Here is a 24,142-nt window from a genome sequence, read left to right as displayed (position 1 = left end):
TGTCATTTAGAGGTCTGGACGAACGTCTGCCCGCTTTAAAGGACGAGCCAGAAAAAGGATAAGATCTCATCGTAGTTTCCAGACATTGACGAATTTTCTGAAATTCCCAACAGGAGAGTTCATTTCTCTAACATTGGACAGAACACTCTAAGGGAAATAACTTCTAGGACAATAGTCAACTGAAGGTGTTATTGCTTTAATAATTCAAGTATTATTATACGTATAAAATTCTTTAATATATATTTAAACATTTAAAAAATTTAAATAATCGATTCGGGTACTTATGTAGATTGGTAAACACACTATTACATATTTATGTGTCATATTGAAATTAATAGAAATTACAAAATTTACAAAACAACTCCAGTACATGATGTGCTAGATGTATTTTTAACAAAAAATCACCCGCCATTACTTTCTCTTGAAAAACGATTGACCTTTAATTTAAGTCGATTTAACTCAACCGAGATAAATCAGTCTGCCATACTGAATTGGTCGCACTACTCTTCCGCATTGCAAAAATACGATAAAACTCGATAATTCAATAAATTCTATTTTTACTTGTAAGTATTTATTTACTGGAGTATGTTTTATAATTTTGGAATTCTAATTTTCGACATGACATGCAAGTGCGTAATGTTTGACCCTAAAACACATTAGCTTCAAATATCATTAATTTACACAAGCACTTCAATTCGTTTTCAGTGTTTTTATTTACTACAATGGACATGGTACATTACCTATTGCATCTGTCAATGTAATGATTATTATTTACTCACTAGGAGTCGTCACACAAGCCATCATCAAAGATTTCTCCTCAAAAACAACTGATGATGTTCTCTGGAGTCTGAGTGACAACAAGTCTTCCCAGATTTCCAGTATTCTTTACCTCTTTTGATAACATTTGAAGATAAATTAGCATTATAACATCAGCCAGTTACCATTTATTTCTCATTGACCTTCACTGGGATTTGGATGGCAAAACGCCTTCCCAACGTCTCAGTGCATTCATCCAGCAGAGGTCTTACTAGTGTTTTTTCTCCTCGGTCTTTCCATCCTTTTTGAACCTTCCCGGTTATTTGATGTAGTGTCAGTTTATAGAAGCACACACACACACACACACACACACACACACACACACACACACACACAATAAAGTAAATGAATAAATTTTTAAAATACAAAAAATAAACAATTAGTGGGGAAAGGCAGGTGCGCAGACCGGTTAACTTGCTATTATAGAGTTTCAATTTTCATTTTCCATTGTGTAGCAGTTTCTGTATGTGCAGGTTTCATCTGTAGCATTCTAGCGTTTTCGTTAATAATTCTGCCGTTTTCATTATTTCTATCCGTTGTATCTTTTTTAAATTTAATTGCAAATGAAGATTTAATTAGGTTCATTGCTGTTATACCCCTTTACTGAAAAGGGAAATGAATTTTAAATTAAAAAAACAATCAAACTATCTGTTTCTCACGTAAAGCATATAATATCAGCCTTTGTAGTGAAGAAATGTGACCCAGTGTTGTTTTCTTTATATTTTATACGCTATAGGAGACTATTTTACAAGTGCAAAGTGACATTACATCAAATAATCGGGAAGGTTCAAAAAGGATGGAAAGACCGAGGAGAAAAAGCACCAGTAAGACCTCTGCTTCTGATGATGCTACACTTTATCTCTCCTGTCCTCAGCCACTGAACGAGGAATCTTTCTGTGATATTTTACTTACTGCTGGATGTATAAACCGTACTACACACCTTTGTGAACGCGCGTTCATGCTTGTCTTTTCACATAAAAAAAGCACTCAGATACTGATGTTTAGGTTTTAATAAAGTTTTATTGTGATAGAAGTACAATCAAGAAAAACATCAGTAAAACGGATTACATCTAGAATACTTATTCTATTTACATGATTTTGATTCTAAGAAAAGGTCTAAAATTTTAGGCTTAAGCTTAAGAAGTCTTAAGAAGAAAATGAAATTTAATTCAGAAAACTTTGTTTAATTTACATCTAATGAATACTAATCAAATTTAATGTAAATAAATCGTATTAAAATTTTAAAATAGGAGTTTATGGCAAGTCATACTCATAAATAATATTTTACAATACTCCAAAAAGAACTCAAATCCGAAGAATATTTATTTGTTGATGTCCTATACCTATGATTAAAATTTTCACAAGAGGTTACCCCTTTCTTTCTATCCCTTTTTACATAAAAATAAATTTAATTAAATAGATTCCACATTACTACAACTTACGTTTAGGAGCCGTGTGCCCAAATTCATAACGACAGATTAAGTAGTTTAGGAGTGAATCCGATACTCATACGTATATAAACACATACACTTGGTTAACTTTATATGAATAGAGGTGTATGGTAGTTGTTTCATATATCTGGAATAATACTTTAACACAATTTATATACTGAACGGCGAACTTTAAATTGATAATTCTATTTTCTTTAATTGCAGATTTAGAAACTATCGGTTGTAAATGCCAAAAAAAATAAATCTTTGGGATGAACTAAATAATAAAAATGTTGTGTATAATAAAAATATTTTTTGTTATGATTGATTTTAATTCAAATTTGCCGTGCCTAAAAAAAACACCCTATATTTTACGGGGAATACCAAGTCTAAGTGTTTATGAATATTCTAATGCTGGACAAAAAACGCGAATATATCTCTACTTTTTGTGTGTGTGTGATTTTGTTCCCTAAGAACTCCAAAACCTATTTTTAAAAATTGCACACACATATAATTTATGTGTCTGAGAGTGTTCTTAGATAGGTGTGCTATGAGAATAATCCCAATAAGTACCGAAAATCGATAATCAAAGAAATTCAATTAAATAACAAGCAGTCAAATTTTAAGGGTTAACACTTTTATACAGCTTAACATCACAAGTGCATTTGAGAAGTTTTATCACTGCACAAGCAGAAGGGCTAGGCATGTAAAATCAACAGTAAGTTCTTTGATAAAAATGAATGAATGAATTCAAAATGAATGTTTCTGTTTAGAGCCTATTGGATTATTATACTTGACATTTCTCTTTTAAACTTTAATCAAAGTTATAAAAAAATAATTTACAGTGCAATGTAAACTATGATAAATTGTAGATTGTCATTGCGGGAGACACTTGAGTTTTCCCCCGCTGCGCCATGGCGGGTTCCCGACTAGAGCAGATAATCAAATAATTTGATTGAGGAATGGGCGATTTCACCTATTTTAATAATAATTAAAGTATTAGAAGCGTGGAACACTCGTTGATCATCATTCAATCCCGAGCAACGTCGGGTCTCTCTGCTAGTTTGTGAATAATCAGATATTTTTTATGGGTATTATGCCAGAATCACGAACTCAGATTCTGAAAAAAGATAAGCACTGGAAATAGTATGATACTGATTAATAGTCAAGCGAAAAACGAGAAAGAGCAATAAAGATTTGAAAAAAAAAGTAGAAAAACAAAAACAACAGGACGTTTGAATAATGAATTAAGGAGAGATGGCTGGTGGGACCCGTGGGGTGGAGACCAGAGGGTAAAGCTGTATAATCAATAAGCTATTGCTATTATATGCCTCCGTACACAAGGCTGTAAGGGTCGTCGAGACGGGAGATGCAGCATAGACAAAAAATAGTCAAATATTGCAGTTTGCATTTGAGACAAAAATAAATTGTTGGAAGCAAGAAAAATATATTAGCAAACAGAAAATAACAAAATTACAGTAGAAAAAACAAACTATTTACTGTGAAAATAAAATGTTTATTCATACACATTAGTATAATCGATACATATCATATATATGTATATTGATGATGCCATGATCTACACATACATACGTGTATATATATATATATATATATATATATATATATAAGTACATAGATGTATCTTATATGTAACCCACGATTTCTCTATATAATTATAAAGTATTGAAAACACAATGAGATGTATATGTATTGTATCCACACACACACACACACATGAATAGTTAATTTAATCATATAAATTAATATATGAAAATATATATTATGTCTATTTTCAGTATTTACTTCAACAGTGCTCAATACATAGGCAGAGCTAGGTAGTAAGTTATAAAAATATATATGGCAATTAAGCTAAATGGAATATTCTGTGTAGCTTAATTGCCATATATATATATATATATATATATATATATATATATATATCATATTATAGAGAGTAACAGACCAAAGTCCAAAAGAGCAAAGCTTCGGTAAAAGGCATTAATATTTTAAAGGTGCTGTGCTCGGAGTATTGCAGATATATGATAAACTCGATCGGTGTAATTACCTAGAGCTATATTAATAGATAGGAGGAGAGATTAACAATTGTGAAATTATTAATCTACTTCATATGGATAAACATAACAAAATCAAATTATGTGTACGATCGTTTCGAAGATGCTATTCATTTATTCATTAATATTTACAAATAAAATATTGAGAAACAAATATTCTTATATATCGTCTCCTCATCAGCTCAATGGGCGGAGGGGCGTTAATATTTGGAAAGACACCAAATTTAAACTAACTTTTTTGAAGTGACTATAGCTGGTCAACCTAGAAATTAATTGGAAAAAGGGAGAGAGAAAAAAAAGAAAAATTGTGTAGCAATAAAAAGAAAAAAATTAAAGTGGAGTTAAATTCTTTTTTGTTTATATGATTAATATTAGATATATTTTCAATTATATTTAATGTAAATGAGTATAATGCAACAGTATATTGTCTAGGTGATGCAATTAAACTAATGGTGAAAGAAGAAAAATAATTACATTTTTGATTTTATGCTTGGTAGGATTTTTATAAGGGAGAAATTCGCTATTAGTGAGGTTTAAAAGAGTAGGATAAAATTGATTTTATAGAATTTTTCGATAAGACATCATAAAATATTAACAGAATAAGGAAGAAAAAAGTGAAATAAGTACCTTTGTATGGTAGTGGTTCCATATATATTCTTTTTAACCGTAAGGAGGTTTTTCGATGTATAATGTTTCATTTTTGTCTTGTCCTTGGGCACAAATGTAAAAGAGTCGTCGTTTATAAGGAATATTTCTTAGTAGTAATGTGCATTTTTGAGAATCAAAACGCTGGATGGATAAGAATATTGTTTATTAATTTAAAATAACAGAAATTTAAATAGAGCGTTGACATTAAACAGTTTTTTAAAAAACAAAATTACTGAATTAGTAAGGATGATAATTGCTTTTAAATACATGCTTATATCGGTTCTTTTAATTCTAAGGGAGATGATTTTGAATTATAATGAAAAAGATATTTGTTAGTGGATTATTTAAAGATCGAATCTTGTGATTTCTAATAAATTTTTGTTTGTTTATTTTGTTATTTTTAAAGAAAAATTATGTACGTTCATGATTATTGTCTATTAATATAAGTTTTAGTTGCTAATTAATTTTTTGCGTAACTTATTAATGTTTATTTGTTTTATTAGGGATGTTCAAAATTATTAAATTTTGACTCTCTCCTATGTATGCATCTAGATAATACTTCTTCTTTTAGGGTTAAAAATGTTTATTGGTGGTCGCTGAATTTCAGTATAGACAGAGATTCAAATATACAGAGAGTACAAAATCTATCGTCAAGTTTATATGCTCTCAAAGAGATTAATATTTTCATTTTATATTAAAAGGAATTTTCATATCTTTTAGGTACCATATGTATTTTGCTAGCGTTGTTTGGCGTTTCAAGGATCTTATTAAAAGCGTGTGTAGGGATTCTATGTTTAATGAGCCCTGATATTAATCCAATGTATATCCCTTTAGATTTTATAAAATTATAATTGTTTTGAGTTGGACTGGTTGTTGTATATCATTATGAAAGATTTGATGTTGTGTTATATTATTAGGCAAATTTATGGGGGTGTTATTGTTCATGGATTGTGTATTCGTGCTAATTTCTGTCTAAGAATAATTATTGTTTCGTGTAGTATTTCTTCTTGATTATCTTTAGTAGAACATTTTTTGTTTTTTTATTACTATGCAATTGTAAATTACGCTTATATTTTACAGTTACATTGCAAAGGGCATGTATCTATTTAGTAAAATTACAGCTTGTCGTAAGTTGTTTAAGTGTGTTCTGTGTTTTATTTTCTTCTGTTATTACTAATTATTTGTTGGTTTAAATTTGGCATTGTCGAGTAAGAAATGTGTATATATGTGTGTGTGTGTGTACATTTTGAATTTTGGAATATAGATTCTGTGCAATTTAAACACATGTTAGACATAAAGAATTTAATAGAGAAAAATTGCTCTGCATCAAAATTTGAGTTATATTCAATAATACATTTTTAAAATAATGGTTGAACATCAATGATACGAGTATTTATCAACTTGGTAACTTGATATTTATTCTAGGCAACAATGTGAATAATGAGGCCACATTATTTTATTTTTATTTTTTGTAAACCTTATCATTGGGGGTGGGGTTGTCATCGAAACCGTACATATACATCATATACATAAATACATAAGGCGAAGTAATTTTAAGGATGTTAGTTTTTGCAAGGATGTGTTGCTGTCCTGCCATATACAGCGCCTGTTATTCCCTAATGTACTGATCAGGCTTAATGTTGCTTAAACGAGAACGGATGTGTCAACATGATTATGCTGTGTGGTTGCATTTGGTAGCTTAGAGTTTCACAGATCTAATAAAAATTATAGGAAAGTATAAACCCGTAAAGAATGCACCTCGCATATTAGAGTAATGGCTAATTCGACACTTGTATCCTGACAAAGCTGTTTTGCTTCATTGGGTCAGTGTGACATTCCAAATCTAATTTATAAAATTAACTATGGCTGTGTGCCTGTCTGTCTCCATTTTTTAAAAGTGTATCTCCATCGAGATGCAATGTCGCGAAGTAGTGCAAGGTGGGTCATATGATTGCATTTTTTGTTGACCGTTCTTTTCTCTTTTTTTTTTATCCGGAAAAATAGCTGCTAAGTGGTAAGATTTTTGCTTAATTGAACTTGGCAACCTTAAGTCAACTAGATGTGTTATTTGTACGCATGCGAAAATACACATTTATATGTTAAAATCGATTAATTTTTAATTATTTATTATACATCTGACTGCTTAAACAGTAACTGCTATGGCTGAAGTGATAATTGTTTAGATTTCGAGTCAAGCTGATAGCATTCAATTCGTATTTGTTTGTTACTTTTTAATCATTACTATATATATTTGGTACTATATAATATTCAGTATATAATAATAAATATGAATTATGCATGAATAAAATATATTTAAGCGTATTTTACGACAATGCCAGAAATCCTGCTAGTATTATCTAATTAATTCATGATTTAGTGTTTGATGTTAGTTTTATATGGTAAAAGTCAATTTTTACTATATTTACTTCCATATCGTGTAGTATAAAATAGAGCTAACTCTATCACTCTGTGCTGCACATTTAAAATGGAAACTCTTATTAGTACGCTTTTAAGTAAGGCATAGATCGTGTCTATATCTAGAAAGATAGGTAGATATACTTACTTTTCCCTTTTTAAAATTCGTTTAAGTATTTTCTGATGGGCCAGGAGAATGAGGTTCAATCCCCAATAAAGTCATGCCAAAAACGAAAAAATGGGATTTGGTGCTGCCCTCACAACCCCCGACGTTATATGGTAAAGATAAAGGGAATGTGAAGACATCCACGGAAAGAAGTATCATCCTCCTCTACATCTTAAAGAAAAGACCACATTTTATTTTTACCTTAATAATATCAGTTAAATGGCTCTATTTGGAAACGATCAATTAATAAAATCTATAAAACAAATATTTATTTGTTTCAAAAATTTGCAGCATAAAATGTCTACATTAAGAATCTCTCTTGAACAACCGTACCCTTCTTAACCCGGAACGGTTAAAGTCCAGTTCGATCCTAGGTGTATTCTCACTTGAGGCAAGACTACAATAAAATAACACTATGTTGTGCCCATCAGGTGAATTGGTTTCCCCCCAACTGCCTTGTCATATTTGGGCTGCCCATTTGAAGGATTCTTGATAAGGTGCATAAACTTTTTTGATTGGCAGCACTCTTTATTTTGCTCTGCACCTCCCCTTTCAGACATCATATTGTTAATCTCAGTCTTTTTCTAAATACTATTATGACATATGTTCTGATGAATTTTCTGATCTTATCTCTGTTTCCTTTGTTTCAGCTCGTTTGACTCGTGGTCGCCACCAATTCACTGTATTATATCTCATTGTGATACAACTTCCTATTCCAGTAGCTTTTTTCAAAAACTGCAGACTGGTGGAACTCCCTTTCCGCTGATCACTTTCTTCCTATTTAAAGCCTTGATGTTTTAAAGATCAAGATCAATGGTTATCTCACTTCTTTTGTGGTAATTATTATTCGTTTAGCTCCTTACATTAGGTGGCTTCACACATTGTATGGAGCGATTTTCATTAAAAAAAATGGCTTCATGTCCTACGTTGATGTAATGATAAGCAAATAAATAATAAAATACACAGGAAAAGAAATAAGTTAAAGTTAAAGGAACGCACTTCTTTATTCTTCATTTGATCTGTCATCGCTAGCCAATGTCTACTTGGTAAATACCTCAATCAATGGCTCTAGACTCTCTGTCCCGTATGAGTTCCACATAATTTTATTCATAATCTCATTGTAGATTTTCTTGTTGACTGGTTCAAGTATACTTTGGTCTGTCGGTGGAATTAACCAGCATGGCAGCCATACATACGCTTAAGACTGATAAAACAAACTTTTTAATAAGATTTTGCAAACAGTGACGAATAGGGAATTAATGTTTAATGTAGAGGTTCAATAATAGCTGACTCTAACAAAGTTGAATTCTTGCTGAGGTTTATCTAGTTTACTGGATAGTTTTGTCGTTGAATTTCTGAGTATGGAAATGAAATGATAAGATGTGAGAAAATAGAAACGTATCTGTAATTTGATTGACCCTACACTATCTTTCTTCACTGCAACCTCTCCCTCATGATGCTTGACTCAGTCTTTTCTACAAATACTAGTTTGCCATGTGTTTTTCTAAATTGTCTGATCTATTCTTTGTTTTCTCTGTTCCAGCTCGTTTGACTCGTTGGTCTAGAGGTTTTCAAAAAATTCGCTGTTTTAATACGTCCCTGTAATACAGCTTCCTATTCCAGTAGCTTCTTTTCAAGAACTGCCAGGATGTGGAAGACTCTTCCTGCTCACTATTTTCTTTCTACGTACAGCCTTGTTTTTTTTTTCAAGACTAAGGTCAATAGGCATCTCCTGTCTTTGCAATAATCAGCTTTCGTTCTTATTAACTTTTACATCAAGTGGCTTCATGTCTTGTCTTGAGCAATTTCAATTAAAAAGAATGTTATGAGGAAAGAAAATGCATTTTTTGAGTACAATCTGATATTCTATTTTTTAAAATCCATCCATAGTAAAATTAAAGAAACTGAAGTTAGTAAAAAAAATGTGTTATTGATTTTGCTAGTGAGTATGTGTTCTGTTTTTTGCTTACATTTGACGTCGAACATTTTTACTTAAAATATACTTAAACAATCTAATTGATTTCAGTTATGTTTTTCTTTTAGATCAAAGTTCCTTTTGGCTATCTCCAGACTGAGCCACGAGTGGTCTAAACGCTCCTAACCATATATAATATTATTATTATGTTTGTTTAAATGGTAGATGGTTTCATTTAAAATCCCTTTTCGGTCACACGATCCAACGAATCACACTGATGCATATAGCGAGGCTATAGATGTGCTAAACACTCTCTATTATATCTAAGAAGCAATATAGATTTGTCAAATCATAATTACACTCAAGTTCTAAAGCATATTACTTTTAAGCAACTGTAACAAAACAACTGAGATGCATTTGTTCCCTTACTGCACTTTTCTGCCCTCGTGATGGGGAGAAAAGCAAATAGAAACAGTTTATATGTCATGCTTTGTCTTTTGGCTAGGAGCAATGTGCAGTATCTGTTCTAATATTACCCTTCAACTTTTCTGTCATCGGTCACTGAAAAATAAATACTCTTAGACTATAGCAATTTTTATTCTTGTCCTAATCCATAATGTCACTTTGAAGGAGGGGGGGGGCTAGGTTTTCACTAACTTATAAACCCACCTTGTGCCTAACTATACCTCTATGGAAATAAAACAAAACGGCAATCACACGAGGCAGGTTGTACATAATCGAGTTGATACACAGGTTTTTTATAAGTAATCAAAGTTAAGTCTCATGGAACCTGGTGAGTAACAGAGGAGTGACTATTTTGGCAATACCAGACACTGTATATAGGAAGACGTCAATACCTGCCTGGAGGAACTGTAAAAACGTCATCTCAACTTGCCGAAATATACACTTGAGATGGGACTGTTTGTGAATTCAATATTCCTAGAAGCTTCCTTTGCCCTAGTGAAAATCATGAAAATAGGAATCTAATTATACGTTTGTAAGAAACAAACGCATCTAATATTGGTAATCTATCCTCAAACTATTTTCTCATAAAATTGTGGCTTGACACAAGGTCATTTTATTGTTGGTTTGCTTCACACATGTATGGATAACATTGACTGCCTACACTGACAAGTAATTTCTCTTCTAAATATCTAAGCATTTTTTAGGTATAGAAATTTATTTGATATAAAACAAACAAACGTTTGTAGTTCTGATTGTCTTCTGACTAAGAGATAATGACATTTATGATGTAAGGTAAACTCACTTTTAATGAGAAGCCCTATAAAATGTAGCCAGAGAAACAAAAGAAATGTTGTTTGTCCCTTCATAACAACTGTAAAAAAAAATGCCAGCAGACCAACCGTCAAGTGCTGATTATATGGGCTTGTGCCCCCCTCATAAACAGACTAGAAAACTACTTTTTGAAAATAAACTAGTGTAACTTTATATAATCACCTAGAAAGAAATGAGTCTCCAATTTCATTGATGGTCCTGGATATGACCTTAAACTATATCCAGTGGTGAGGCCCCAGCTTGCAGGCTGTGGGGAGGGTGGAGCCACCCTTTAATTGCCATTGCTCCTAGGTCCACTTTGACCTGGAGTGGTAGTACCTGTTAGGGTCCCAACTATGGGTTAAATAGAAACTGACTTGAAAACAACAAATATATTCTATTAAAAAATTTTTCTTCAAAATCTTTGGATTTGGCATTAAATAACCTGAAAAAGGGTTGATATGCCGTAAAACAAAACCAACCAACCAATTTCATTGACTCGTTTTGTATTTATGAAATAAGTTTTCATTTTTATAAGCAAATAGTATATGTTATAAGACTTTATTTTTAACCTAGTTTGCATTTTACTCCCATTTCGCATGTGACTTCTTTGCTAATCAGAACAGATAAATAATGCAAGTCAAAAAAAATTCCACCGATTTTGAAGAAAACTGCCAACATTAAATGAAAGCATTATAATTGAAATGTTCATAAACTAGAAGGCTGCTCGGCGTTGCCCGGTCGTAAAATAAGCTGACATATGATATTTTAATTCATGCAGATTTCATATTTATTATAATAGAGGCAATAATTCAAGATTATTATATTGTGCTCAATATATAGTAGTGATTTAAAAAGGAAAACAAAACATACGAATTAGATGACATTAGCTAAAATCGAAATCAATATATATATATAGCCCCCCCTCCCCAGTCTTATTCATTACCCTCTGGGCCACATGTATATGCATATAAAAAGTTAAAAAATAACGTTTTTTTACCTGTAAGTTCATATTTACACATGCATAGAAGAATACTTTAAGTACACTTACGCTTTGCAAGTTCCAATATATTTTCAATTTTGACCTCTAAGCAATACTATTTTTATCATGTAAAAAACTAATGGAATTTGTTCCACATGCCCAAATCTCCTATATATCAAGTTTCAAGTCTGTAAACTAAAAACTGACGGAGGATTTTGATAAAGACTGTTTCTCATACAGACAAGGCCACACACACACACACACACACACACACACACACACACACACACACACACACACACACACACACACACACACACACACACACACACATATATATAAAAGAGAAAGAGAGGTACAATGATTAATATTAATATTTTAATTGATATAATTATGTATAATAATATATTTTGTAAAATTTTATGTATTAGATCCGCATATGTGTGTGTATATATATATATATATATATATATATGCATCTAATATATGAAATAATTTAATATAGATGTATATATATATATATATATATATATATGTGTGTGTATACATAGGACTATGACAACAACATATTTTTACATTATTTTAACTCTCGAGTATATATCCGACACAGTTAATCAACCGAGAACCACATCGCTCTATATAAAAGCATAAAATATATCAATGGATACACACTCGAGGCAAAACAATAAAAGGAATATGCTGTTGTCCTAGCCCGATATATATATATATATGTATATATATATATATACTAGCAAAAGTACCCGTCATTGACTGGGTTCAAAAACAGCCTACGGAAAATGGACTATGGTTTATGAAAGTATGATAGGTTATGAAAAGGAAGGATTGTGAAGAGATAGCTTCGAATTTGGGGGCATCAAAACCAAAGCAAAATATGATGAAAGTAAAAATAAAATAGATAACCTCCATAATTTATTATAGCATACCTGTTCAAACTGAAACACTTATCACAATATTCTGTGGATCTATATTAAAAACCCTTGTTAAACTTTGTGGCATATTTCCATTCTATGCATGTCAGGTGTGAATCAACACCCCATAATTGTATTATACCATATTTCTTCAAACTGAAACATAATAACCAAAGTATACTTACGCAGATAGATATGAAAGATCTTTATTAAAGTTCGTGCCTATTTCCATTCTATGGAGGTCAGGCAAGAACGCAGACCCCACAATTTTATTATACCGTCCCTATTTAAATAAAAACATACTTATCAAAGTATTATTATGTACATCTATACCAAAAACACTTGTAAACGTTTTTCTTTTTAATTTTTAAATTTTTTATTTCCATACTTTGTGGACCAGGCTCGTACGCAGACCCCACAATTTCATTATGCCAGATCAAACATACCCATTCCTGTGTCTCGATACATCTATCATTATATGTGATCAGTTTTCTATAATAGTCAATCATATAGGAGCCTATTCGTGACCAGACACACACACAGATGTTCAGCTTTATATTATAGATAATATGTAATAATGCATAAACTGTGATATGTAAAAGCATTTTTCTGACATAAATATTATATAGAAGTAATATTATCATATACAATATTATTGTTCATATAGAGAATTAAAGACTTATTTTGCTATGAAATTTAAATACGTGTTTGTGGTATTTATAAACACAGATAAGTAAATTATATGATGACACTGTAGAAAGAAAACCACTGTTTCTGAAAATGTTCACGGAGAAATTAAGGACTATTAGAGCAGTTGCATCCAGATAGCGTAAGAGGAGACAAGAACAATAAAAAGATAATTAATAAAGAGAAATGCCAGTTTCTCTGTTCATTATAAATCAAGGCTAATTATAATAAGTAGAATATATTTTTTCACACATAACTGAAACTCTGAACCTAAGTATCTTTTAACAATTATTAAGTGTTTTTAAAGTATATAGGTCGAACGCATGTCAGCATGCAAAACGGAATTTAAACTGATGATAATGTTTATGGATAGGAGGAGTAGGAAGAATAAATTCTAAAAGAATACAGGTCTCAATACGGATACAATTTAATTCCCCAAACAGAACATTTTTCAACCAGTTTTATGCTATCTTAGGAGATTAAAACCAAGAGATAATGCTACTAAATCTTAGGTTTAGAATCCTTATTCTAATTTTGATAAAAATCGACTATATGATTTTCATTGTAGAAAATTTCTAACATTTGCAGGTTTAATTTAAAAGGTCGTAAGAAAACCCCCCTGAAAATCAGGGATCAAAAAAGATCATGCTTGATATCTAAATTAATATGGTAAAAATTCCATGCAAATTTGAATTTTGAAATATTATTCCATCTAAAATCCCTTTTAAAAAACTTCAAAGAAACTTATATTTTAGAAATATTTATTGATGTTTATCGACAAAATTTGAAAATATCAGTCATCTCTGAATTTCACATAAGACTTCAGCCCCTTTTTACCCACATTGTATAAAACTAGAATTAAATATAGCCCGCATTATCGCCCTTTAAAGAGAAGCAGGTGTTTGGAATGCGAAATTCTCCTTTCCCATAAAGACAAAGACCTAATTTTGTTGCCTTTAGGTTTAAGTTTTAGATTGATCTATCAGCCCTGAATTTGTGGGCCCATGCAGACATCTGTATTATTTGAATTCTTCGGACTACTGTTCTCATTTTGAGTGTTATTTTTACAGCCTTTCGGTCAATGCTGTCTTCGATCTTTTTCAGGAGTATCTTGTTGAACTTAGGAATATTTCGATCGAACTCGGGAATCTACACAGGATTTCGAATTAAACCCTTTATTCAATTTCCGAGTTTAACAGAAAGATTCTAGAGTTTGACAAGATACACGTGTAGGTCAAACTTTGACACAGATCAAAACTTTGTGCAAATAAGACACAAGATGAGAACAGTGATTCGAATAATTCAAATAATACAACTTATAAATTCTCATTTCAAAAATTCATTGACATAAGCACTTATACCTGATTTTTTAGTTGAAAATTGACGACATTAAAATGTTCTCTTAAAGGGAGCTTGCATAGTCACCAACCATTTTGTATTTCCTTAAACTGTTCAGGATATTTTTGAAACAACTTTAATTTTTCTAGCAATTATTCAATTTTTAAATGATATTACGGCTATTTCCATGGATGCAATTTTTGTTGGACACACTGTAAATTGATTACTGTATCAAGTTTTAGATGTCTCTGCAGAGCCAACATGCTGTTGCATGACGTCGTTGGGTAATTTAACCATCTGTAAGTCGATACATATTTCAGCCAGCGTTCATTACAGGCCAACATATTCAGATGACATGAAAAAAAAAGTTATCATTGATAAAACTCGTTACTGAGTATTGATTTCTTACTAGACATTGTCGCTGTAAAGAAATACCATAAAGAAGGGACCTAAGCTCAGAAATTGATTAAGATAGAGAAACAATTCACCAGAGTATTTCCTACCATTATTCATCCATAATTCTTTTACTGTGGCATACATGCGTGAGACGGACTGCTTCGGGAAGGATATTCAGTTTTGACTGCAATGAATGGCGTCCTTACAGTCCGCCCTTGTTCGGTCGACAATTGGCGTCGTTAACGATTTACACATCAATATTTTCTAACAAGAGTGATTCATCTCCTAGATTAGTTTCCTTCATCCTGACTCAGAATCCAATCAACTCAAGTAGGTGTGCTTAAAGAAGGAATATTTTCCTTGGAAAAGGATTTGTATGAAGTGTTCCATCTGACTAAAAGGAAAGAGTAAACACCATTAAGGCGACTTTAGTAGGCGTTGAAATGTGTTAATTTTTTACCCTATTTTGTGTCAGCTGTTTCGAGGATAGATGCTGATTAGAGCTGTTTGTGACATTTCACTCCGAAATTTGATTTTTCAAAGCATTACGCCTCCAGATATTTAACTTAAAATTTGGAACGCTTCATATAATGGCAAGCGTTAAAATTCGCGGCTAGTGCAAAATGCGAGGGAAAATTCTGTATAAGCATTAGCAACTGTTTTATGTTAAATATTATCCAATGAGGAACCATTTCAGTTTAAAATCCAGTAAGTATTACGCATATAAACTTAAAAATAAAAGTACACTTGAAGTGTGTCGATATTATCTGAATATGCAGAATGACAAGACATTAGGTCAAATTCGATCGCCATTTTGTTTCCATTTCGCTTATTCACGTATCGTTGACACATTTCAAGTGTGTTTTCTTCCGTTTCATTTATGAATTTTATCTTGAAATGATTCCTTTTTATTAATATTTAACAAAATCAAAAATATAAAACCAATTTTAGTTCCTACAGTTTTTTTGTATTCTGTTCTGGCTGCGACCTTTATCTATGAAATTATTAATTATTCATGGACAAATATCAATAAACAAGAACTGCATAAATAGGAATATAACCGTTTGCAAAGAATAAGTTGCTTGGTCAGGTGGTAACCGCGACGGATAGGAACTTCGAATCTCCTAACTGCATTCTCAGCCATCACTGCCATCCGTAGTTGTTGTCGTCTCACCACATTTTGGCCAATTAAGCTCTGGCACGCTTTGGGTGGGATTGAAACCGCTATCTTCAGACAATATTCATCTGGAACTGTAGAGATTCAACGTCTCAATCAACTGCGCCACGGGCCCCGAAGGGCGATCAAGGTTGGATTCTTTGATCTTATAAATCCACTTTTATTTATTATCTGATCTTCCATAGTCGGGTTCGTACCGATTGGTATATATATTATTCCTTAATTGGAATTCATTCTTTTGAGATGAGCATTATATATATTAATTTATTTTTATTTCGGACTACTAGTCTCATCTTTATTAGTTGTTGTTTTTCATCTTTTATTGGTTTGTTTATTCACAACGTTTCGGCCAACTAATTCCTCTGGCCTTCGTCAGGTGGTAACCGCGACGGATAGGAACTTCGAATCTCCTAACTGCATTCTCAGCCATCACTGCCATCCGTAGTTGTTGTCGTCTCACTACATTTTGGCCAATTAACCTCTTTGGGTGGGATTGGGTTAATTGGCCAAAATGTGGTGAGACGACAACAACTATGGATGGCAGACAAGGCATAAAACCTCTTGATGCAAGAAGCTAAAAAAATAGAAAATACCACTAAAAAAAAACAAAAAAAAACCTAACCAACAATAGATGCTATATGCATAGATTCCAACTCAGAAAATCTTCCTCTGCCCTTGTCAAAAACATCGCCCATAAAACATAAGGACTCAAGGAGAAGAATAAGTAAGGCAAAACTTACAAGGGTGATGAAACATAACCCAAGGTAGAGGTTCTCAACCAGGGATAAATTTATCGTTGGGGGAAAAAATTATACAGTTGGAGGGAGGGGTAAATAATTGAAGTGCCTTTTTTTTTTTACAAAGGAGTCACCAATTATCAAAGTCCGGATGTCACTCGAGGACAGGGGTTAATGAGTGTACAGTAATCAGTTGGAAAATGTAGTAATCGTTAGTAGAAATTTGGTAAATTGGATTACTTAAGGGGATGTATCATAAAGAACTTGTTCACGATTTTGTAGTCAGTTGAAAAGCAGGAAAATGGAACAGAGTCTCACAGGCGTGCAGTTCTAAGAAAGAAGCGTTGTTCATAAAATCTACATTTGGGTTTAGGCACGGATAAAGAGTGGGGGAAAGCATTGATAGTGGTTTCAGTTAGACGAGTGTTTTTCAAGAAAGTCAGGCTAAGCGGGACCATAGATTGGAGTTCAGACGAGCGCTTGCAATGAAAAAAAAACGATAAAGCAGAGACAGACTCGCAACGTGTCTTCTGTGGGAAAGAGGTTGCAGGGAAGAGAAAAGGGCATCCCCCACTAGGCTACAAAGTCTATTTTACACTCTGTTAAGGCAGGATAAGCTGCTTCTAACAGCTTACCCTGCTCAGATGTCGCAATAGTGCTCCATACTGAGAATTTAAAAATAATTATTTCTTTTCAGATTATGTCATATCTAAGAAACGTAATACAATTTAACTTCATAATTTTCCATTTAGGAAAAGTTTGATTTTCTTTATTTTGTCATCCTATGTATATCCCTCATAGGTACTCATAGATGTTTTTATACGATCGTATACTACTTAATCAATATTAGGAGTCGCTCGTAGATAAGGGTGAATTAAACTGAAGTAATTGTCAGCTGAAATATAAGGAACACTATGGGAGTACTAGCAATGATCAATGATATGAACTGATTATTACTTATGGAGTGTTTTTTTTTTCACAAGAGTTTGTTGACATTAGCGGCCAAGTTGTAATCGGCAGGGAAATAATTCTGCAGTATTGTGTACCATGCACAGGAAGCATTTTCAAAGAAGGGTTGTTGATGAAAATTCAGCCAGACGCTAGTCACATGATGGGGGAGAGGGAATCTTTTGCCGTTGTTGTAGAAGAACGAGTTCATGCTATGAATGTTTTATAAGGAGAAATCAATGATTAGAGAACAGTCGAGCACTTTCCATGGTAACAACGATAGAGTAGAGATGTCAGTCAACACGCGAGTAGTGCTGACTAAAAGCGGATTTTGCACTGTTAGAAAGTAACCAAATCATGACCTTAACACTTGATACCATGCTTTGGAAAAAACGTTAACAGGAAAAGGGTAAAAAGTATTAGCATTTGGACAAGACAATGTGCAAATTCATGAAAAGTTTAATGCAGTTTATATGTAAGCAAAAACAAATGCATTAGGTCAGTATGTCAATATATAGAAGAATTACACTGGGTCAGGCAATAAACTAACACCTGTGAGCCACGGCGGAAAAATGTTATCAAATAGAAATCAGTAGACAAGATAAAAATAAAGAAAATTCTTTATTAATGGAAGAAATAATAAAAAAAAGGTAATCTCGATTGAAGACATGAATTAACCGGACTGGGTTTTGTGCAGCAATCACCAGAAAAAAAGTATGCTACATTCAATCAGCATTGATTGTTAATCTGCAGTAGAAGTTTTTATTCGCTTTCTCTATTTCGGCGAACTTGAACTGAATATATGCGATGCAGTGCAGGTGCTAAGAGATAAGGATAGCAGATTGGCGCACATAAACAGTCTAATCTCTTAACACATTTTTTAAATCAGAAACAAAATCAGAATTATACAATTGCAAATCGAATTTCCAGAATTATCAATATATATATATATATATATATATATATATATATATATATATATACACTAGCATTTCGGCCCGGCGTTGCCCGGGTGTTTTGGAGGTGTATGCTGAGCAAAAAACAAACAAACAAAAAAAAACGGTAATTTTTTTAAAACTTTGACCCCTATTATGACCCCTTAATATTTATTGTTTTGGGCTTAAATGAAGTTATTAAGTCCAAGTAACCAATATCTAAAATGTCAAGTGTGTAGACCTAAAATTGGTGTAGGAGTTTGGTAGGGTTCTCAAAGGTCAAATCGTTGAACTTTGACCCTTTAACAGCGAAAGTTCTGGCCGAAACCCGATCACATCGATTTTCCCAAATCCCAGTACCCTGTATATCAAATTTCGAGTCTGTAGACTAAAAATTGACAGAGTTATTGTGTAGGGAAATGTACACAGACACACACAGAGACAGACACGTTCACTTTTATATATATATATATATATATATATATATATATGTGGAGGTCACTCATAGATAACGATTAACAAGTGTTAAGTAGTTGCTGAGATAGCTCAACAATTATCAGTAATGGTGACACTTGGGTAGGGCATAGTTTATATTTTAAGAGAACGGGTCAAAAAATCTTATTCGTATAGGACTTGAAAAGGACGAAGTTATAGTCAGTCGGGAAACAGCTCCATGGTATCTTGTTACAGATGGACTATTCTAGGAAAGAATCTCTGATCATGGAATTTACATTTAGTTTTAGGCATAGAGACTTATGGAAATTGTTGACAGTTGTTATAGCTAAACGCGTATTTGTAACAAACGTTTTACAAGGGGGGGCTATGGATTTGAGCTCAGTCGAGCATATGCCATGAAAGTAATGATAGAGCAGAGATAGATTCGCAACGTTTCTTCCATGATAAAGAGTCAGCGATGACCTTTTTTGCCTCCCTACTAACTAAATTCTGAAAACGGTTTTGGGCCTTGTCTAGGCAGAAGAGGGCACTCTTAAGAGCTACGCCTCAGATGTGGCAGCAGTACTACATCCCGAGTTGTATTTGACTCTTGTACAGGTAGAGAATAGCGTTGAGAGTGAGATACTTTCTGGAGTGCAAGCATGATATTTATGAGAAATAAGTTTTCAAATATAACATTAGGCCGTCTGACTATTAACAAAAATGCTGTCTCTGCTTTGAGGCTACAATTAGTCTATTCTATCTTCGGTCAGTGAAGAAGAAATCCTTATAGACTGAAGTCAATTTTGATTTTTGTTCTAATCCAGAGTGCCTCTTTTGTAGGAACTGGATGTTCTTTTTGTTTGTTTTTTTTTTACACAGGGATCACCACTTATTAGGGCCCGGAGGCCACTCGAGGATAAGTGTTAATGGGTATACATTAGTCAATGTGATTATAGTGTAGTAAACATAAGTAGTGGACATTTTTTAACTTGAATTACTAAGGGGGACGTTTCATCAAGAACTTGTTTACGTTGGACTTGAAGACAATCAGGCTGTAGTCAGCTGAAAATCAGCCGACCTTGTATCTGACTATGCTTTCGATTGAAGGCAAACTAAAAAAAGTAATTGAGCTTGCTTGAATATTCCCAAGCATCTTCCTAATTATCATTTGATGCAAAGCCATGTCCAATATGACGTCTAAGTATCATTTTTAACATGAATACATTGAAATCGCTCTGATTTGTGAACATTACACAGACTTCTGACCAGGTTTTTTAAAATTACTAGAAGAAATGTGTGCCATTGTGTCACTCATTATGTTTGAATTAGATTGTTTGAATCCAAATCCAAAATCTCTCTCTCTCTCTCTCTCTCCAGCTACGGGTAAAAGGATATTACTAGCTGCTTTCATATTTCATTTTGCTTATAATAGATTTTTCCAATCCTAAATTCTATAGTTTATACCTTTGACTGCTAATAAACAGCGTGGATGAGAGTGATAAGTAGTGTGCAAAATAAGAGTGGAGAAGGTTAAATCAACATACAGTAAGAAAGAATGAAAGTGATAGAGAAACGTTGTAAGAGGTGAGTCATTGGTGGGTTAATTGCAAATTACAATGGATGGGTTTTCAAACATGACTCAATTCCAAAACCAAAGAATATTTTAACAGGTATTTTGTATGACTAAAATATAGAAGAAAAAAAGCTTTATGTAAACAAATGTGGATTAACTCAGCTTAAGTGACGGTGCCTCTGTTCTGTCTTGAAAGACAATGGATACCCCCTGTTAGAGTAGCTGCGCATGAAATTGTGAGGCAATAGGTTGCGCAATCTCTAACTACACCCCATCTGAATCGGCAGTGCTTGAATCCCAGCGCAAGGAGAATTCCAGGACGACTGGAAACAATGTCGAGATAAGCTAAGAACACATACAGCAGTTTGAATTCACAAATGGTAACCCATTTTAGTATTGATTAGTCTCAACGTTGCTTAACTTCGGTGATCAAACAAAAACCAGTGTGTCAACATTATTATGATGTAATTAAATATCATAATAGATAATTATACATGAACAAAAGGATTATGTAATATTATGTATTATATTTTAAGACATTCCTTCTTTTTAAAGAAGCTAAACGACCGAAAACTGAAAACTGCTTAGAACCAACGTTTCCTAGATAATATTTTGCTATGAATTTGCATCTGTTTCACAATTCAAAATAATCGTTTGAAAGAATATCTTAAAATTTCTCTCTCTCTCCCCCTCTTTCTCTCTCTCTCTCTCTCATCTCCAAGCATTCTCCTTGTTCCTACCTTGTTAGCTACATCAGAAAAGGTTTGAAAACATGAGAACATTTCTCTTCTTAGCACCATTTTGTTTTTGTAAAGCTGACATCGGAATTAAATGCGAAATAAGCTAAAAAAATTATTTGAACAATTTTCATAAAACATATAAAACTTTATTTCTTAATTTGTGAGGCTGCATTTTAACAGTATTCTTTGGATACCAAAAAAAAAAACAAAAAACTAAAGAGTAATATATTCACTGGATATCTAAATCGATAATGCTTTTCCGTGTTAAGATTATTCCTGAAATATATATTTGAAGAAAGAATATTCTTTAAATATTTGGTAACTTTATCTTAATAAAAAACGACTTTTCTACAGCGTTCATGAGAATTCCCATATATTTATTCACTAATGATCGACCTAAACTTTTCATGAGAACGGGCCGGAGAAAGAAAAAAGCATAAGAAAATTAGCGTTTCTTTCGAAACGATTATGATACAGTGTGAAACTAATACAAATTCATAGCTTTTGTAAAATACTAGCAAGCTACCTGGCGTTGCCCAGTCATGAGACACTCTTTAGTATGATATTTTAATCCACACGTATTTATTATTATATGATAATTTTCTATCGATTATTGCATCGAAACTAATATATAGTAGTGAGATTCAAACTAAAAAATATGACGAGTGCCATCAGCTAGAATCGAAAACAAAACATACCCCCCATCCTCATTCCTTAGCCTCTGGGCCACGCCCATACGCATATATATATATATATATATATATATAATAGCTGGACACAGATTCTATGAACAAAGCTCCTATTCCAGAACTGTCAGCTTGCTTCCCGGTTCAGTATAACATGCTAGCCTTCAAATCCAATGTAAACAAGTTCTTGTTGAGCCGTCCCCATAAATAATCAAATTCTACCTAATTTACACCATTAACGATTATTACACTACCACCTCACATTCATAAACCCTTATCCTCGAGTGGCCTTCTGACCTTGATAAGTGTTGACTCCCAAGTAAATAAAAATCATATCTGAAATATAGAATGGAACATGAACTGCATAACTACCACAACCACTTTCATTTCAGAGTTTTAATTCCAGATGCCACCATCAATATCCAAGTGTTTATAGGCTCTGTTGATGGGGCATTAGAATACGCCGACAGCCCCCTGCAGAGGGTAAAAGTCCCGCAATGGGGGTCCTGGATATGACTTTAAACTATATCCAGTGGTGAGGCCCCAGCTTGTGGGCTTTGGGGAGTGTGGAGCCACCCTTTAATTACCATTGCTCCCAGGTCCACTCTGACCTGGAGTGGTAGTACCTGTTAGGGTCCCAACTATGGGTTAAATAGAAACTGACTTGAAAACAACAAGTATATTCTATTAAAAATTTTTCTTCAAAATCTTTGGATTCGGCATTAAATAACCCGAAAAGGGTTGATATGCCGTAAAACAAAAACAACCAACCAACCAACAAACCAACCAAGTGTTTATACTATTTAGATTATTGTATAAACGCAGTCACGTTCAGCATTGGTGTTGATGCTGGTTTATTTCGCGAATTACTGTTTTATTTCAGGTCACGTTTGTTTTGAGGACTTTTCACCGCCTTTTGTGGTGTTCTGTGCCTCCGCATGGGCAGAGAGGGGAAAACTATTTCTTTTCAATGTGTCTTAAAGAGGTCTTGCGCGGCTCTTCAATCAACCATGTTAGCTGCTGGGTCGTTAGCTGATCCTTTGCTGTTGTCTCCAGTCACAAATAAGAAACCCAGACCAGAAGGAGAAAAAAAAAAAGACTTATTGTTGCCTCTTCTTCACAGTCATTGTATAATTAAATTGTCACTCTGCCATTTACCAGACACATTCATCTTTGCCGGCAGACGAAACTGCTCCCTCTCTTATGTCTTTAACTCCAGAAAATTAGCATATTTCTTCAGATAAACGGAAGAGAGAGAGAGAGAGAGAGAGAGAGAGAGAAAGAGAGAGAGAGAGAGAGAGAGAGAAAAACAAATATATATTAGAAGATAGAATGAATAATAATAAATAAGTGGGTTTACACTATAATTTATTACTAACCTGGGTGCCAGGCGTTGCCCGAGTGTTTGGAAGTGTGTGTTAAGCAAAAAAAAAAAAAAAAAAAAAGTGGTAGTAGGCAGGCAAGCTCGAACCCGTGACGCGATTTGTGAAAAAGAAAGTGAAAGAAAACCTGACCTCCTACCCCTACTCCATGACGCAACCAGAAGTTCTTAACGTGGAAATTAGTAAAGTCATTCCAAACGATATGGTAACTTTCACAAATGGCGACGCAAAAAAACAAAAACAAAAAAAAAACGATTTTCCTTGTAGAAAACTGTCCAGTTGAGGTGAAGAAACTAAGGTTTTACCCAATTGTTCGATATTTGTCGTCTGAAAGGTCGAGCTTCAAAACGATACCGATACCATGATGTGAACGACAACATTTAAAAACTGATGTAAAGTTCTTGGAAAGGAAATCTATTCATTAAACTTTCGTTTTGTCTTGCATATATTCTCT

At 33.1% G+C, this 24,142-nt stretch overlaps 1 protein-coding gene across 1 annotated transcript in view; it reads left to right on the top strand.

Annotated features, from left to right (window-relative positions):
* The window catches only part of LOC145269267 (uncharacterized), a 700,568-nt gene that overhangs the window by 424,728 nt on the left and 251,698 nt on the right, over window positions 1-24,142 (top strand). The gene's annotated exons all lie outside the window — the stretch shown is intronic.

Source organism: Euprymna scolopes, chromosome 4 (genome assembly GCF_053919585.1).
Source record: "Euprymna scolopes isolate OS-2025 chromosome 4, ASM5391958v1, whole genome shotgun sequence".
Lineage (NCBI taxonomy): Eukaryota > Metazoa > Mollusca > Cephalopoda > Sepiida > Sepiolidae > Euprymna > Euprymna scolopes.
The sequence above is the reverse complement of the archived record's forward strand: the minus strand, read 5'-3'. Positions and strand labels throughout refer to the sequence as shown.